Here is a 16,944-nt window from a genome sequence, read left to right as displayed (position 1 = left end):
TGTAAATAGTTGCTGGTGCAATGTAAATTCAAGTTTTGCTTTCTGGAATCTTCTGGATTTTTGTTTTCTCAAATATTTTTGATCTGAGTTTGGTGGAACCTCCAGATGCAGGACCCAAGATGCTGACTGTACTTGCCTTTTGGTGGGAGCCCATCCTTTAGACCTCTTGCTTTTCCCTTTATTGGCTTCAATCCCTCCTCTTTTCCAAACTCACCATCTTTTCACCCTAATCTCACATCCTATTCTTTCTCCTCGAAGTCCACAATTTCCTCTGGCTTTCCTTCTCCCCAGCATATCTAGTGCTGGTAATGGTGAGAAACTTTTCAGCCTGATATTTTGTTTCCTTTAATTTTGGGGAGTGTATGGGAGTTGGGGGGAGAAGAAGTGATGATTTTGGCACCAATCCTCAAATGAGAATTGTTAATGTTTTGGGGCCTCATATTCTCTCCCAAGGGCTATCCTGGCAAATGGCTCAACCCTTTGTCCCCCTTGAAATGTTTCTTATGGTGAATAGGATCCATCACAGACTTGTGATTCCTGAAATCTAAAGCCTTTGCAAATATATTTTTTTCTTAGCAGATGAGGAACTTTGAAAAATTATAGCATGCCAGACGGGTTTAAACAATTCATCTGGTATGTTGAAGCTAATTAGACATGCAACATAAACACTGCCATGATAAAAATGTACAGAAAAGGCATTTCACAAACAATATGACTATAAAATCCTACAGCTGATCAAAAATGTTTAAAAAGAAACAACTCTGTGCCAAGATTTTTTTTCCAAGGTCCATTATTTTCAGTGTGATATCTACAGAAGGAGCCAAGTTACTGAAGAGCTTGATGTTGAAGAGTGAAAGATTCAAGCTAAACACAAAATGATTAGGAACCCAGGAGGAAGGCATGGTTCTTGTTGTCCTTGGAGCTAAGCTTGTGAACTTTTCTTGAAACATGGCTGTTTCTGTAGACACCTCACCTTGCATAACTCTGGGGTCTAATTTCTGTGCATGTCCCAAGACCTCAGCTGACTTTCCCTTCAGGCTCCCTTTTCAGAGCACAAAGATGTTGAGTTCACATAAATCAATGGAGAGATTTGAAAGAATTAATGATAAATATCTTGAAGTCTGTTGGGACACATTGTTTTGGTCTACGAAGTAGAAGAAGGGCTGGGCATTTTTTTCACTTAAAATTTACAGATCAAGCAGATTCTCCACATACAGATAGCACTGTGAGCGACAACAACATGAGTGAGATAGGACTTGGGCTTCTTAGAGTTACTGCAAGAAAGTCAAGGGATTCATAAGCAGTGACTAAAATACATGATGACATTCAGTGTTGATATTTATATATCCATTTTACAGTAAAATGCCCCCCTCCTGCTTACTGTTCACTTGTTTTTTAAATATATGAAGGCTTAATAGGAGTTGGTGAAGGACAGGGAAGCCTGGCGTGCTGCAGTTCATGGGGTCGCAAAGAGTCAGACACGACTGAGCTACTGAACTGAACTGAATAGGAGATATAATGCCAGGGCAGCAAGAGTAAGAGAGAAAAAATGTCATGCGGCAAGCAGGAAGGAAAATCAATACAAGGTGGTCCGTTGCTTTTATTTAAGAAAAAAAATCACATTGTGCTCAGTCTTGTTGGAAAAGTCGCTCAGGAACACAGTGCCTTAGAACAACTCTTTACCCTCTGGTTGTCAAGATTAGTCACAGAGGTTTTTACTTTACCAAAGACAGCACGGTTTCTGGTGGGAGTTTAGTTGAAAGTGTTCTGGGAAAGCTGCCTGTTGCAGGCAGTATTTTAGCTGAGCCACAGAAGGTCAGCAGAGCTTTGGCAGGTCCTGCTGGAGGGAGGCATTCCAAGACAGGGCAAGTGCTTTCAAAGACTGGAGCTGCTGGGGCAGAGCTGCTTTGCTGATCCCACTACACCAGGACAGAGTGGGCCAGGTGGTCAGCGGGCCTGCCGTGGTCCGTTAGTCCTCTGCTGTACTCGTATTCTAGACACAAAGAGCGTTCTGCCTACAGATTCCCAAAGAATGGTGGTCAAGTCTCTACAAATCCTTTACCAGAGTCTTCCTGCAGATGTTCTAAGCTCGGTTTTTCAAATCTAAAAGATTTGCTTGTGGGGACTGGAGAGGGTTCTGCAGAGGAAAGGTGGCAGAAAAAAGAGCTTCCGAGAAAAAAACCATGTAAAGATCAATTTTTAATGGGCAAGAAATACTGAAAAACAACTTTTAATCACTTTCTTCCTCTATCACTCTGCACCAGAGTGCGTACTTAACACCAGAAATGGTGACAAATGATGACTAATCCATTTAAGAAAATAGCAAATTCAAACAAAATAAAAAGCTAATCTGATTTACATTTTTTTTAATCAATCTCCTAAAACTTGAAAATAATTTATAATAGTCATTAATTCAGTTATCGATCATGTATTTACTAAATACCAACTATATGCTAAGGGCTTGTCTTAGCTCTGGTCTTTTATTTGCAATTAATTATTTTCTGCCCTATAAGCTGGACAAACTGGAGGGTTAAAGTGAGAGTAATTTTTAAATGCAAAGACCAGGACTATTGAATCTACTTCACCTGGAGCTTGAGATCAGTTCTTTTACTACAAATAGAACTTACATAATCTGATTCTAAATATGCCTGTTACATATTCATATTCCAGATTTTGTTTTAAACAAAGATTAGAAATCCTTAAACCATTTCTCCATGAAAAGATACACTCTACTGACTCATTAAAATATATACAGAAGATGATATTTTTATAAAAATCTATCTTTGCCCAAAAACTGAAAAATGGAAATCAGAGGTTTTAATATTTACACACAGGAAAATAATTGATTTAAAAAATAAAATAATCAGTATAATCCTTTTTCACTAAACCTGTCTGCTGTTTTTAATAGTTTATTACTCACAACCTATAAAATAGCAAGAAATACATCTAGTACAATACTGAAAGAAGAAACAGATTTACAAAAAAGCCAAATTTTAATTCACTGGATTTACATGATAAGTTAAAGAGCATCTTTTTGCAAACGTTGTCTCTTCCTATTTTAATCTATGTTGGACCTTCTTACCCTCTTCTCTATGTCTTCTACTTTCTCTTATGTATCCTAACAATCACTTTGCCTTCCTCAGCTTATTTCTTTATATCTGGCTTCTTGTTAACTAATTCTTTCAGCAGATTCTAAACTGCAGGTTCTTCTTACTAACACTTTTTCAGCAGATTACCTCATCTGTTGAATTTTTAATTATTAACATTTTTAGTTTGACATTTTCCCATAAATCTCCCTTAAAGTTTCCTCAAGTCTCTTACTGTTCTCAGGGACTGATCTAGAATTCTCCAAGCATATTTAGTTGCTTTCAATGACAGGATTGTTCCGGATGTCTACTTCACCAGGGCTGCCATTTATACCCATTCCATGTAAAATCACACCCTGAATTGGTGCTCCTGGAAGCCATTTGCATAGATAAAATGTAAATGGTCATGCCATTTACATGGACTGCAAAATAAAGGCTGCAAGTGCATAGTCCCCAGAAATATAAGCCTCATATTTTACATAAATGATTTGAAAATCTCTTCACAACAGACTCTTATTTTCATCTAACAGCCGAGAGCGAGGAGGCTCAGAAAGGTTTGGGCCCTTTCTCAGAGTCTATGACTAGGAAGCACTGAGCCCACGATTTGAAAGCTGACTGTGGATTCCAAAGTACGGTGTCTTTGCGTTCCCTACCAAGGATCCAAGGGGTGAAACACCCCCGGCCCCCTGGCCACCGCAGCCGTGGCTGACCACTTAGCGAGCGTTCACTACCGTCCCAGAACAGCGCGCCTAGGGCTCTGTCAGCACAAACACAGGACTCAGAACGGAGAGCCCTCATCAGAAGTGCTGCTCTTATGTAAATTCCCTCAAATGATGCCTTTTTTCAACTCATTCGAGTTTATGGAAATAAAAGTTAATGATGTCACTAAAACTCAGCACAGAAATTAACTACTCTTTATAAAAAATATTTTAAAGCCGTTAAATTAAATGTGGTAATTTCTGTCACTCCTAGAACATGAGAGAAAGGTAATTTCTACTAGCATTGAGTATTAAATTGAAAAACGGAGAATATTTTAATCAAAGATTTTGAGGTTGTCTTCCTTCCTTCCCTCCTTCCTTCCTTCTAACCCCAACCACCCATTAAATGCCAGGATTTCAAGAAGCTTCTATTCTAGCCTGGTGGCATGAAGCCAGAAAATACACAAGTGAACAGATACAAAAACAAACAAAAAAGATGCTTTCAGAGGGTGACAAGAATCAGGCAGGCAGATAAAATATAGAAGGATGCGGGCACAGCTGATTTAAATAGGGCCTTGAGGTTCTGCCACTCCCAGGAGATGACCTGAAGGATGAAAAGCTACCAGCAGCAGCCCAGCACCCTAGGAATAGCCTTTCATATGGAGAGACATGTGTCAGTGCAAAGCTCAGAGGTAGGAAGCTGGATGGTCTATTGAGTGCAAAGAGCAAAAGAAGGTGGGTGGGCCGGAGTGAGGCTCCCTGGGAGAGGGGCCTGGCGGAGGACTGGGAGGGCTACAGCCTCAGATCAGGCAGCTCTTGTTGGCCATGGTCACAGACTGGGAGCAGATGGGAAGCTACTGGACAATTTAAAGCAGGGCAGCACCTGGTTAGATGTCTCCTCTTGGACAATCACTTAGGTGCTGAGGGGTAAGGGGAGAAGCAGGGTGGTGAATGAGGGCATTCTTAAGAGCTGGGGCGAATGGCACTGAAGGGTCCGATGGGGCTGGTGTGGTGGAGGTGGAGAGCTGGGGTGTATCTGAGGGTACAGCTGGCAGGATTACGGATGCACTGAATGTATGGATGTACTGAAGGGCATAGCGCTGACCAGGATGCAGGGTTTGCCTTGCCTTCTAAGGTGCCTTTAGGACGAATTCTCCGATGAAAGAAGCAACAGCTGAGTAACTCAGCTAAGACACCTTGACAAGCTATCCAAAAGACCAGATAGGAAACACAAAGCTATGCTCCAACGACCAATGACAGAGTTTACCTTTCAGGAGATGCTGGTCATCACTTATGGCTACCAAAAGTGTGGTGTGGGGCAGCAGCACTGAGTTACCTGGCTAGAAATGAAGAGTCTGCAACCCTGCTGCAGGCCCGCCGCATCTTCTCTGTAACAGAATCTTCTCTGTAACAAGACCCCTGGGGGACTGGTGCCCACAAGAAGGCTGGAGATGCAGTGGCGTGAGAGGTTTTGGCCGACTGGGGTCTGCAAACAAGCAGGGCCCTCCAGGGCCTTCCCACAACAGACCCTCCCCCACACACTCTGCTGGAGCTCCTCTGTGAGACACGCGGCTCACAGTATCTGATGCATCATGCCTGAGTTGTTTTACAGATGCTAACCCCCCCCAAACGTTCACTAACTACTTACTTGATGACCTGCAGCACACAGCCCCCTGCAGCCTGAGGACTAATGATGTCACCTCCCATGACATCACTCTGTTACCTCACCATCAACAAATCAGAGAATTGTACATGAGCTTGTCACATACCCTGTGACACACCTCCCTCACCCGGCCTTTAAAAATGCTTTCCTGAAATCTGTCGGGGAGTTCGAGTATTCTGAACACTAGCTGCTTGCACTCCTTGTCTGGGGCCCTGAAATAAAGGCTACACTTTCCTTCACTACGACTGGGGGTCAGTAGATTGCTTTATTGTGCTTCAGTGAGCAGATCCAGGTTTGGTCCAGTAAAAAGGTCACTCCTTTATTTTAAGAAATAAACAGAGGTCCCATGCTTATTTAGTATTAGCAACCCTGAAAAATAGAAATTGCCTTCACTGGTACAACAACAAAAAATACCAAATGAAACATAAAACCAGCTTCTATAAGCTTGCTTCAAATCACCCTAGTTACCAGACTGCCTTCCCTTTGCAGTGGTCTTTTTTTTTTCGTCATTTTAGTGATTGCACACATGAGAATGGAAATCTGCACAAATCTGGTTAGCAGACTTCAGGGCCTTGTGGTCAGGATACTGCTCTCCAGTTATATTTTAAAGGAAACATTACTTTCTTCAATTATAAATAGAGGTCACTGCAATTTCTGTACAGACTCCTAAATGTTTTATGATGTTTTTAATGAAAAAAAGGCAAAGAAGCCAATGCTTCAATATATCACACACACAAGAGCTGCAAAACATTATAATAAAAATCTATGTACTCAACTACATTTTCAACTGGCAGTGAATCTACCGAGAATGGAACCATTTATATACAGCTCATTTCTTCCTTGAGTTCAGAGGAACCACACTGAAATGCACTTCCCTCAAAATCTGGGTTTCCTTCCTGAAGATGTCACCTAAAACCTGAATGTAAAAGCCATCTGTTTAAAAACAAAATCAAGATGTTTTCCAGAAGTGGTGCTGATACCTCTGTATTGACTTGCACAAAGGTTATTAATCAAAGTTTGGAGAGAATCAGGGTTCAATTCAAGTCAGCAATTATTGACCGAACACCAATAACAGTTAGGTGTGTTTGAATTATGTGCATACAGAGCTACTGAAGGTTGCTGATTGAGAAGTTTGATGATTTTAAAGACAAGAGGAGAGATATTCCTTTTTAAAACTTAAAATGTTCACAACTAGGGAGATTTAATCCCTCTTTGGAGTATTAAATTTATTGTGTCTTCTTTCCCCCTTTTTTTTAAATATCTGAGTCTAGTGATACTAACTAGATACTTCCCCTCTCAGATGGATCTTTCCTCCAACCCAGTCAAATGTGAACTTTCCCTCTCATATAACTTAGTCCTTTCCTTTCATCACACCAGTACATGCTCTGATTTTTTGTGTGTAGCTTTCTCTTCATTCTGTCTTTCCATCAGATCACTTCTCACGAGAACAGAGAAGTGATCATGCAAAGATGGGCACAATATAGGACAAAAGTGGTATGGACCTAAAAGAAGCAGAAGATATTAAGAAGAGGTGGCAGGAATACACAGAAGAACTATAGCAACAAGATCTTCATGACCCAGATAACCACGATGGTGTGATCACTCATCTAGAGCCAAACATCCTGGAATGTGAAGTCAAGTGGGCCTTAGGAAGCATCACTACAAACAAAGCTAACAGAAGGGACGGAATTCCAGTTGAGTTATTTCAAATCCTGAAAGATGATGCTGTGAAAGTGCTTCACTCAATATGCCAGCAAAGTTGGAAAACTCAGCAGTGGCCACAGAACTGGAAAAGGTCAGTTTTCAATGCCAAAGAATGTTCAAATCACTGCACAATTGCACTTATCTCACATGCTAGCAAAGTAATGCTCAAAATCCTCCAAGCCAGGCTTCAACAGTACATGAACCATGAACTTCCAGATGTTCAAGCTGGATTTAAAAAAGGTACAGGAACCAGAGATCAAATTGCCAACATCAGTTCCCAGTATAGGACGAAATATCTATTAATTTGCTAAATAAAGTTTTTCTTTATAAAAGAAATAAAGGTCATTAGAGAAGATTTGGGAAGTAGAGAAATAAAGGGCACCTTATTAGATTAACTAATAAGGGTAAAATGGGCAAAAAAATTGTTCGTCTTCTATTCGTCAGTTATCAGTTTCACATACTTGCCTGCCAAGATTACTGAAAGGAGCTTAGTGTATTGATTTACAAAGGTGAGGGGGGACTGAATGCTTTTAGGATAAAAAGGAAATCTGAATTATAGTTATTTCTACTCCTTAGCCTTACATACATTTTACTGCTAGACAGTCCGAAGTCTTGGTGCTGGGGGCTCCTTTGCTCCTTCTACTGTCATCTCTCGTGGAGACTGTAATGGACTTGGTTCTTAACATTTACTCCACGCCTTCCTGTTTGACTTTTGGTTACCTAGTTTGAGGATTTAGCCTCTACTAAAGGGGATGTGGGCTTCCCAGGTGGCGCTAGTGGTAAAGAACCCGCCTGCCAATGCAGGAGATGTAAGAGATGCTGGTTCAATCTTTGGGTCAGGAAGATCACCTGGAGGAGGGCATTGCAACCCGCTCCAGTATTCTTGCCTGGAGAATCCCATGGACAGAGGAGCCTGGCGGGCTACAGTCCACAGTGTCACACAGAGTTGGACACAACTGATGTGATTTAGCACGCAGGCAAACACAAAAGGGATGTACATTTGGATTATTCAAATTATCCTTGGTGCTGATTGGTTTCACACTGAGATGTCCAGCCAAGCAGACGTGAGAAGATGTTTGCTATCAGCTTTTTGGAAAGTTCTGGAGGCAGTCCCAGGAAGCACACCTTGCACACAGTCCCATAAAGAAGCAAACTTAAAAGGAAATCAGTATCATCCATGGTAGAGGAGAGAGATGCAAAAACGAATCCTGGACAGCATGGCTAAACAGGTGGATTTACAAACCCCGAGCCTGTGCCTGTAAAGCAAAACTGAAAGTGTCAGCCGCTCAGTCGTGTCCAACTATCTATGACATCAGGGACTGTAGCCCACCAGGCTCTCGCCTGGGAGTTCTCTAGGCAAGAATACGAGGTGGGTAGCCATTTCCTTCTCCAGGGGATCTTCCTGACCCAGGGATTGAACCTGCATCTCTTGCATCTCCTGCAATGCAGGTGGATTCTTTACCGTCTGAGACACTAGGGAAGCCCAAGGAGTTGGCTAACAGATCCTGAACAGTGGTGGGCATTGGCTCGCTCTTTTCTACCTTTTGTGAGATATTATAAGAAAAATGAGCAGAGAGGAGTTGCTGGTTGCAAGCAGAGACAGGGGAGAGTGAAGGTCCAGCAGCTGGGTGCTGGCTGAACTCACATGACCAGGAAGGGGTCCCTCCCCAGCCTGACGTTTCACGTGGTCTCAACAGAGCCACCATTCACATGAAAGGGACATGGCCGAGCAAGGAAACAAAGACAGGAGGAAGTCGAGGGAGAGGGTCTGTGTGCCGTCGGGAGTGTGGGAAGTGGTTGGACTCAAACAGATGAGAAGCCTACTGTGATTCTGAGGAAATGATGTTCCTAGAGAAGCCACATCACTAGGCTGCAAAGTACGCCTGTGATGATTCAAGCCCTAAGTGGACTCTCACTAGCCCACCCCCAAGTGATGCTAGCAGAAACTGGACTGTGAAACAGATGTGCTGAAGTCTACCAGATAACACCACAGAGGATGACAGGTTAGGATCACCTGTCAACAGATGGAGCTAGAAGACACAGAAGACCGTGAGCAAGAGTTCACCCAGGAGGCGGGAACAGGCGAGCCTAGGAACTCCTCCTGCCAGCCACCCGCTGCCAGATCCAAGGAGACTCTGAAGCGCCCTTGCAGGAGAGCTCCATTATCGCTACGGACCAGTTCTTCCTCTGTCTAAAAGACACTGGGCCATTTGCAGAGAGGTGGATGGACCTAGAGTCTGTTATACAGAGCGAAGAGAGAACATACAAACATCGTATACTAACATGTACATGTGGGATCTAGAGAAATGGTACTGATGAACCTATTCGCAGGGAAGGAATGGAGACGCAGGCATAGAGAATGGACTTGCGGACGCAGTGGGGGAGGGGGAGGACGCGGACAAATGGAGAGAGTAGCACCGACATATATACACCACCACGTGTAAAACAGACAGCTGGCGGGAAGCTTTGTAGCACGTGGAGCTCAGCCCGGTGCTCTGCGATGAGCTAGAGGGGAGGGAGACTCAGGAGGGAGGGGGCGTATGTGTACCTATAGCCGGTTCACTTCATTGCGCGGCAGGAACTAAGACAACATTGTAAAGCAGTCACACTCCAATGTTTTAAAAAGGCAATCTTTAAATGCAGTTATATCGTACTTGAGTTGCCATGTGGTTGTATGAAGGTGTTGCGTGTGTGTGTTAGGTGGGGTGGTATACAGGACTTGTCTTCTATTACATAGCTGTCCAGACCAGGAGGAGCTAGTCCATCCCTAATGGAAATAGCGGAGGATCAGCAGATGGATCGAACCCTGGAGCAGGAATGGGCTTGGTGTGTCTTGCTTCTTCCCTGGGGGAAGTGGGGGATGGTTTTTAAGCGGCCAGAGGGTGGACAGTACAGACTCAGCTGTCCATCACACTCATTCCTCCTCTGTAGCTGCCTGGGCCATGACTGGCTAGCGACGCTACACTTCCTAGCCACAGTCGCCAGAACATATGGCTATTGAACTAAGGTCTTGCTGACAGAACATGAGTCGAGTGAGTTAAGGGCACCAGTAGGGACCTTGGAGAGGGAGGTTTCCCTCTCTCATCTCTCCTCCCTCCTGCCACAAGCTTGAGCACTGACACACCTGGGCTGGAAGTTAAAGCCGGCAGTTAAGGCTAGCTTTACCTTGAACCGAGCTTCTGCCTGCAAGAGAGCCCCAGGGCAGAGGGGCCTCCGTTTCTGCACCTTTTCACAGTGCTCATCCCCCGAAAGAAGCATCTAATGATTCCACGTCAAGGTGGTCAGGTTAAAAAAAGTTACTAATGTGTGTCCTGAGAGTAGTCTAGTAGTGCCATTTGAAAAAAATAACACATATAAAGTTGAGAGAGAAATATTCTTACATAACCATCACTGCTTACTAATGAGATTCGTGCATCTGTTGAGCTTTGTACAACTTCTCAAACACCACCAGCTTTATTTCCTATGCAATGTTGATTTGGGCACAATATTTGCTTTTGAAAATCACAAGTCCTGAGAAACCAGCTTCACACAAAGATATGACATCACTGAAAGGAAGGCAGTGTAAGATCTAATGTTGAAAGTGATCTATCTTATTTGCATTTTGGGTTACTTTGTTGCAACAATTAGCATTGCCCTAACGAATACATTAACTAAACTCTTGGATGTCCTTCAAAGAAATGTTGAAACTCTCATGCCGAGTTAGAATGAGCGGGTTTCCCCTGCTCACTATTGTTGAGCTGACAAGTATGAGCAGGAGTGTGGAAGAACTGGACCAGTAATCTTGGGATATAACCCTCCAAAGAGCACAATGAACCCCTCAAAGAGCCTCCAAGTAACTTTAGTGCTATCATCCTTGGTTCCCATCTCAAATGACAATTTTGGAATGTTCAATAGAGAAATCTTGAAGAACGAGTAGAAACTGGATAAATATAAACTATTTTGACTAGCTTATTAATTCAGAAAATATGTACCAAACACTTACCAGGTATGCATTACTGCTGGATGTTACATAAAACATGTACTGTACCACTCCATGTGGAATATATTCTTTGCAAACTATTCTTAGGAAAAACAAATCCACATTCCTTATTGCTTTGACAGACTGGATTCTGATACTTCATTGAGCCAAAAATCAAGTGCCCACCATGTGCAATGTCACTCCCTGAGAAAAAAAAAGGTTAACTTGGTGTGCTCAGATATTTTTCTTATGGATCACATTCACTGTCTACCTTGACTAGGTAGTTTGTACTCACCTAACAGTGTTCTACTTTGAAGTTGAGTCAAAAGAGCTATTCTTTAAATAAACTTAAATATGAACCTCGTGCTTCTGAGAGCTGAAAGGGCACTGAACCAAGACCTTCCTTGCCTCCCTGACTTACTCCCAGTTTTCAGCCGCCCTTTGCTTCCTGTCTTCTGCAAGCTGAAATGGTTAGCTGTGATCCCAGGGTGCCATGCCTAAAAGTTCTCCCTTCTGCACGTGGGGACCTCTGCCCTGTCCTTCAAGCCTAAGCTGAACGTTGCCTTCTCGGCCCAGCCTTCCACACTGCCTCTGAGGAGTGAGGATCCCTCCCTCCTCTAAGATCTTGCAGCACTTCATGCACAAACACATGAATTTCTGTACACACACTTCTGTTACAGTACTTTTCAAATTACGTACTCATTTTTGGCTGGTGTATTTATTTGGATTAGGGCTTGGTCTATTTGGATCACGGGGCTTCCCTTGTAGCTCAGTCGGTAAAGCATCTGCCTGCAATGCAGGACACCTGGGTTCGATTCCTGGGTCGGGAAGATCCCCTGGAGAAGGAAATGGCAGCCCACTCCAGTATTCTTGCCTGGAGAATCCCATGGAGGGAGGAACCTGGCAGGTTACAGTCTATGGGGTCGCAAGAGTCGGGCATGACTGAGCAACTAAGCACACACACACAGGGGTTGGTCAGTTTTTTCTGCAAAGGGCCTGATAATAACAATTTTAGTCTTTGTGACCTATAGGATCTCTGTTGCAACCACTGAACTCTGTCATTGCTAAGGGAAAATGGCATCCAGAGATAACACACAATGGATGGGTGTGGCAGGTGTCAGCAAAACTCCTGCTGGAGGGCAGGTATGGTCAAAGGAAAATCTAAGTCTTCAAGACAGGAAGGCCCATTTTGCTTATAAAGTTTCCTAGGTCATTCATCTTCAAGAAATATGCACGGAATATGCTCCATGGCCATTTTCCAAAATCCCATGGGGCTATATGAACAATAGGATCCATTTTTGACTGGAAAATTGTGGCCAGAGCTTTCGCTTACATTATATAGCTCACATCCCATAGAATGTGAGTAAGCCACAATGTTTAAGACATCACACTCAACTGGACACAGAGATGCATGTTATATTGAGCCATACAATGTCTTATATTTCAATTGGTTGGTAATCTTCTAAAATAGAGATCCGAAAATTTTAAAAAGACTGTGTTTCCTGCTTTTCTTGTCAAATTGGAAGACATGGCCCTCTTCCATCAAACTCCCATCATGGTGACAGTCAGCTGGGTGTGAGTAGCAGCTGCCTTTAAAGGAGTGAGTGACCTCCAGTCTCCCTGGTCACCACTACTCTCTATCACTCCCCAGCTCGGTGTCACCACCACTGACCACCTAACATCTGTCCAGCCTCTTTCCTGTCTGTCGTCCTGTGAGTTTGTAACTCTTAATACAGTTATTAAGAATTCCTGGATGATATGAGACCACAAGTTTTCATTTTTTCTTGCACCCATCAAGTTTTATTCCTTTCCTGCATGCCCAAGGTAAGCACACCAGCTCATGTGATAAATCCATTTTATACCTGCATGCCTTGACGTTGGGAGGGAGAGACCTAAAATTCTCTACTTATGCTGTACTTATCAAAACACCACTTCTCCTTTCCTTGTTTCCTCTCCTTTTCACTTCTCTCCTCTAGTCCTTGTTCCACCTTCTGAGTGTCCATCTAGCTAATCTTATTTATCTCATTATATCCTTCTTTTTAAAAATGCAAATACTTTTCAATGATAAAATGCAGGCACCAGCTCGTATGCATCTTGAGCTCTAGTAGAGAGTCCATCTGAATGTTTATAGTAGCCACTTGCTAACCTGAATGAATAAGCAATTCTCCATATATGAAGGCAAAACTCCCTTGCTATTGGCAGGGAGGTTTGTGTCCCCGTGATGGGTGCCTGACGTGTGGAGCTGGGCTGAGTCATACCTGTTGTGTCTGGTCTGCCTTCGAACATGCAGCCTGAACTTGTGACAGGGATGCTCTGGATTAGTGCATCTAGTTCAGCCAAGACTAGTGACACCAGCCAGTGTTTACTGAGTACTGTCTGTACCCAAGACTATGCTAAGATCTCTTACAAATATACAGTGTTTACTCATAAGACATCCACGGAGTATCCACTATTACTATATTCATTTTACGAGAAAACTGTGATATAAACAAGTAGTTTGCCAAGGTCAAATGGAAGATCACGAATCTGAACCCAGGAAGTGCGATTACAATGCATGTTCTCTTGACCACTGACCCCCAGGACCCCCTCCCTGACTCCTGATAGATGACCACACAGCAGAACCAAGCCTCTTATCCAAACAAGTTCAGACCCAAGGTATTGCCAGTGGTCTACTAATTTAGCAATCATACTGCAGCCTAACTGTAATAATGCTGCATTCCAGAACTACCCATATTCTTGTTTAGTAATGAAAAAAATAATGCAGATTTACTATTCCTAGGCTTAGAGAACCTGGGATATTGGTAAGAATTTTAATGAAAACTTAAAAAATTGCACTATATTTTTTTCAGTCTACACTGGGAATGACACTGCTCAAGCTTGATATTCTCTCGATACTCTGTTTGCTGAAATTTTTATTTTTTATGACCAAAGTGGGCATTTGGTTACAGCTGCTTTAAAATTTTTCTGAGATAAAGATTAAAGTTGTACCTTAAAACAGGGAACTCTGGGACCTCCATTTCCCATCTGTCTGTGTTATAATGGACTTGGAATGACTTTCTGGGGAGGATCTTTGGTTGCCTGGGACTATTCCTATGGCTTATTGCTAAGCAAAACCGGTACCCTTCTACTGAGGCATAGCTCATTCTTAAAAACCCTGGCTTCACAGGAGGGTATTAATTCTACCTCAAGCTTGGCTGAAAAAGCACATGGCTTTGCACTTCCTGGGCAAAATGGAGCAGCTGTTCTCTCTGTATTTTTCCAGGACTATAACTTTAAACTCATTATTAATCCAGCAACATCTTTTTTAAAATTGGCTGAGAGAAGATGTACGTACGGAGTATTTTTCCCAATCTATGTCTCGAGTTCAGAAACAGTGAAGAAATCAGGTTATTTCCTATTTGACACCCAAAACATATATGTATTCAGAATGTGCATATATCCATTCTTTAAGACAAACGTTCAGGGACTTCACAAACAAAAAGCAAGAAAAATTAGTCCACATTCAATCCTGGGGTGGATGGCGGACCGTCAGAAGCTGACAACTGGCTACAGAAGATCAAAGCCTCATTTCACAGAGTTGCTTTTCAATGAATTTTGACAGCACAGTATAAAAGCCATGGTCTATACTGAGGGACGGTCAAGGAAGAGCTGATGAAGGTTATCACTATGTTTCAATAAGGATGTCGTTCACAACATCACATTGTGCCTTTCTAGAAAGACTCATTGGAGAAATTTCTTGACTTCTGGTTTAAGATGGCTGAGTAGAAGGACGTGCTCTCATCTGCCGGAACACCAAAACTGCAGCTAGCTATTGAACAACCATTGACAGGAGGATGCTGTAACTCACCAAAAAAAGATACCCCATGTCCCAAGACAAAGAAGAAGCCACAACGAGATGGTAGGAGGGGTGAAATCATGATAAAAACAAATCCCGTACCTGCTGTGTGGGTGACCCACAAACTGGAGAACAAGAATACCAGAGAGGTTCTCTCACTGTTGTGAAGGTTCTGAGCCCCAAGTCAGGCTTCCCAATCTGGCAATCAGGCAAAGGGACTGGGAATCCACAGGGAATCTGACCTTGAGGGCAAGTGGGATTTGATTACAAGACTTCCACAGAACTATGGGAAACAGAGACGCAACTCTTGGAGGGCACAAACAAAATCTTATGTGCACCAAGACCCAGGGGAAAGGAACAGTGATCCCATAGGAGACTGAACCAGACCTACCAGCTAGTGTTGGAGGGTCTCCTGTGGAGGTGTGGGGTAGCAGTGGCTCACTGCAGGGATAGGGGTACTGGCAGCAGCAGTCCTGGAAGATGCCCCTTGGAGGTCCTCTTGAAGGTCACCGCTAACCCCATCATACAGCCTGCAGACCCCAGGGCTGGGTTGTCTCAGGCCGCCCAACAACTAACAGAGAGAGTGCACCACCACCCATCAGCTGATAATTGTATTAAAGCTTTATCCAGCAAGGCCCTGTGCTCCCAGGGCAAGACCCTATTTTCCCCACCAAGTCCCTCCCATCAGGAAGCTTACACAAGCCTCTTATCCTCCTCCATGAGAGGGCAGACGGAAGAAGCAAGAAGAACCATAGTCCCACAGCTGCCAGACCAAAAACCACATTACAGAAAACTTAGAAGGATGAAAAAGCAGAGAGTTATGTCCCACGTGAAGGGACAAGATAAAATCCCAGAAAAACAACTAAATGAAGTGGAGATAGGCAACCTTCCAGAAGAAGAATTCAGACTAATGATAGTGAAGGTGATCCAGGATCTTGGAAACAGAATTGAGAAGATGCAAGAAATGTTTACCAAAGACGTACAAACTAAAGAACAAACAGAGATGAACAATACACTGGAAGGAATCAATAGCAGAATAACTGAGGCAGAAGAACAGATAAGTGACCTGGAGGACAGAATGGTGAAAATCACTGTCACAGAGCAGAATATAGAGAAATCTATCTTTGATCTCAGTATCAGACAGGAAGGGGCTTCTCCAAGCAACTGGCTCCCTTTCACTGACGAACCCTACAAACGTTTGCCCCTTCTCTTGGATGCTAAAAAGCTCTGCATCAAATGTGTGGTCCTTCTCTCCAAAGGAGGAGGTCAGGCTTCAGTGATGTGCCTGTCTTATCCCCAACACTGTCTCAGTCTTCCATGATCATCTGTACTTACCCTTATCTATTTTACTTTCTCTGTTACACTGACCAGAGTTTAGTAACATATAGAAGTAAGACTTTTTTTGATGGAATAGAAATAAGCAGTTACTTCCTTTGATGTCTTTTCTCCTGCAGGGACTGGTTCTGCTGACGACCCTTTTTGCTCAAACTAAGACCGTGATGGTCATCTTTGACTCTCCCTTATCCTTCTCACCCACACTTGATTCTGCTTCAGATTCATCCACTTATAACTTCACTGACACTACCTCGGTCAAGGCCAATAGATCTCTTCTGGACCACCACAGTAACTGAACTGGTCTTCCTTCCTCGTGTCTAATCCATCCCCTTATCCAACCTATTCTCTGGGCATCAGCTACGCTGGAAAACCTAGCTTGGCTTCCCTTTGGAAGCCTTATGATATGGTCCAAATTTCCTAGAAGACTTTTCAAGTCCCTGGAAAATCTAGAATAAACACTTTTTGATCTAAGCCAAGGAGCATCTTCGGCTTCTTCAAAGGTACAGTCCCTGTCCCTCTGGGTTGTGGACGTTTGCCCACTGCTTCCTCTCCTGAGACACTCTTATCCCATACTCTGTCTCTCTTTTAGTCACCTATTAATTTAAATGTTCCGGTTTGTTGTTGTTTTTTTTTTTCCGGACAGGCAATCCTCACATTTTAGATTG

The 16,944-nt window shown here is 43.2% G+C and overlaps 1 protein-coding gene across 22 annotated transcripts in view; it reads right to left on the bottom strand.

The window, feature by feature from the left end:
• Positions 1–16,944, bottom strand: part of RARB (retinoic acid receptor beta) — a 1,227,259-nt gene that overhangs the window by 562,332 nt on the left and 647,983 nt on the right. Inside the window, exon 11 of one of the 22 annotated variants that reach the window (XM_081521064.1) lies at positions 11,134–11,313. The exons of the other annotated variants lie outside the window; for them this stretch is intronic. The gene's annotated coding sequence lies outside the window, so the exon portion shown is untranslated. The remainder of the gene's footprint in view (positions 1–11,133; positions 11,314–16,944) is intronic. 22 annotated transcript variants of the gene reach the window in all.

This window comes from Giraffa tippelskirchi, chromosome 8 (genome assembly GCF_054371585.1).
Source record: "Giraffa tippelskirchi isolate mGirTip1 chromosome 8, T2T-mGirTip1v1.2.pri, whole genome shotgun sequence".
NCBI lineage: Eukaryota > Metazoa > Chordata > Mammalia > Artiodactyla > Giraffidae > Giraffa > Giraffa tippelskirchi.
The sequence above is the reverse complement of the archived record's forward strand: the minus strand, read 5'-3'. Positions and strand labels throughout refer to the sequence as shown.